The sequence below is a fragment of the Pelobates fuscus genome, chromosome 5 (assembly GCF_036172605.1).
Source record: "Pelobates fuscus isolate aPelFus1 chromosome 5, aPelFus1.pri, whole genome shotgun sequence".
NCBI classification, from domain to species: Eukaryota; Metazoa; Chordata; class Amphibia; order Anura; family Pelobatidae; genus Pelobates; species Pelobates fuscus.
Window position 1 is genome coordinate 93,413,182 of NC_086321.1, and position 2,512 is coordinate 93,415,693.

Here is a 2,512-nt window from a genome sequence, read left to right on the forward strand (position 1 = left end):
GCGCAGTTTAAGTGGCGAGAGTGAATCTACAAGGAAGCGTTGTCCAAAAGGCAAAGGGTCAACCAAGGTTAATTTATGCAGACTCCAAATCTTCCTATTCTCCGAGGTAAGAAAGGGATGGGAGAGGTCTGGGGTCACAGTCCAACAAGTGAGAATGCAGACTGTATCTCACTGGTGAAATAGAAGGATTCTGGGGAGCAGTGCTGCTGAATTCGCCACGGGTTGCACGCATTTGCGACAACTCAGGATCTGGTCCTACTCACGGAAACATAGTGAGAACCACAGCGGAATCCCACAATCCTTAGTTCTCAACGAGTGGCTTACAGGCTGCTAGGGACGAGAGAGCTGTCTGCCTGCACTTGCTGCTCCTTCACAACTGGATAGAAGTAAGGGTGCTCCATGGCCTCCCATGCCATCAGTCTCTGCTGATGGTTGTAACACAGTAATTTATCGAACATGTCCAGAGCCTCTGAACTCACTAGGTGTCTGTTCTCACTGTGCAGGAAGTTCTCCCAGCGTTTCGGTGCCCAGGATGTTGTTAAAGTGAGGATCAAGCTTTATGTGATATTTCTTAAGGTATACAAATAACTCATCAGTGCCCAGCACTTTGGCAATCCTCTCCAGCTGGTCATGATTGTCTTGGCCGTGGAAGAATGGCTCCTTACGAAAGATTATATTGGCCAACATACAGCCCAGGCTCCACATGTCCAGACTGTAGTCATACATCTGGTAATCCACTCGTACATTGTATTCCTGTGCCGGATGGTAAAACTCTGCCAGGCCCCACTCTATCAACCGGAGCTTTTTCTGCTGATGATCAATCATTACATTATGAGGCTTCACATCACGGTGCATGTGGCAGTAATCCAAGGCCTTTAGCAGTTCGTACATGTAATATCTAATGTCATATTCTGTGAGTACCTGATAAAGCTGCTTCAAGTCCGTTTTATTGATGTATTTAAAGACAAGAGCTGGAGTCTTGGACAATGGATCCTTAATTGTGTCAAGAAGCCGGATGATGTTGGTTCCACCGCATACATTTTCCAGAATTTTAACCTCTCACTTGATCTTCTTCTTCTTTACTGGCTTAAGGATCTTGACCACAACACGCTCATTGTTTGTGATATTTGTGGCTTCAAACACCTTGCTGTACTTGCGGCGACCAAGTTTTCTAACCAGCTGATAATCTTCCAGATGTCCCCAGGTGGGGATGTGTGCCTCATAGTCCCAGTACTCGCAGCTCCTCAGGCTGTTGATGTCGGCATAGACCCGTGCTCTGCTCCCAGCCTGGGGGCCCGGCATGGCTCCAGGGGGAAGGGAGAGGAGGCCCGGGTGGAGGAAGGTGGAGGGCCACACCGAGCGCGGCCGGGCGGAGGACAGTGCAAAATTCAAATTTAAGAGCAAATTAACGGAAGAGAAAGTATGAGTGAATGGGTTTTTTTCAGTTTCGCTATTTTGACCTTAAAATTTGAAATTAACTTTCCCAATAATTCACATTTTAGTGAATAACCCTGAAAATGTCCTATTATAGTTGTAAAGTTCAGGATTCTAAACCTAGTCAAAGAAAGTGGCAGAGTTTGTGACTCTACATGTATGCACATTTTTGTGTTCACCGTTCTTTTATTACTTTTATATTGAGCAATGCTAGGACCCGATCTCACCAGAACACTAAATGCATTTTTCATTTAAGCTCTGTGGCCTTCTTTTCCATTAACCCTCTGCATGCCGGCACTGTAGTCATGTCTCATATATAATTAACTTTTCTGAACTACAAAGCCTTTCAGCCCACCTGAAGGATATCTGGTCCCTGGATAATACATTCAATGTACATGTCACCCTAGGCCCTAGGGCATCCTCTCTAATTCCCTAGTCTTGTTATATTTCCATGTTTGAATTCATGTACATATTCTGCATCACAGGAAAGCTTACAAAACATTATACAACAGAAAACGGGGTTCTTCACTTCATGTGTGCACAATACTGTGTCATCATATATACATTTCAATTATATATATATATTTTTTAAATTCTTTATTTTATTTGTGCATAGATAAATTACATCTGGCTTACAATGCCACAATAACTAAGGTAAGCATTTTTCGACATAGCTTGACAATATTTAGGCATTAGTGGATACTGCACAGTTTTATATATAATAACATTGCTTATCTAAGTGTTGTGTTGCTGTATATAGAAGGTAAATTTCAGGATTAAGCATAGCAGAGTAATATATGAGTAAAGTGAGGTGAGGTGTTAATTGGCCCCGTGTGTGGTGCTTTAGGGTGCTGGGTTTTGGTGGAGGCCGGAGTGAGGCTGGCTTCGACCTGCCTGGGCGTTTAGCAGTTGTCCGGTGCATGCGTGGTTTGGGTTTCAGAGAGGTGCCGCACTGGTTCCGCCGCCATTTTCGGCCTATCGTGCCGCTGATCTGTGCGGGAGAGGGCGCTGCATTTGGTAAGTGCTCGCCCTGTGGGTGTGTTGCAGCCTGTCTTTGGTCTAGTTTATGCCAAAAGGC

General features: G+C 44.7%; 1 pseudogene; it reads right to left on the minus strand.

Annotated features, from left to right (window-relative positions):
* Positions 1-268: 268 nt before the first annotated feature.
* LOC134612533 (casein kinase II subunit alpha'-like) lies at positions 269-1,302 on the minus strand (annotated as a pseudogene).
* Positions 1,303-2,512: the final 1,210 nt, after the last annotated feature.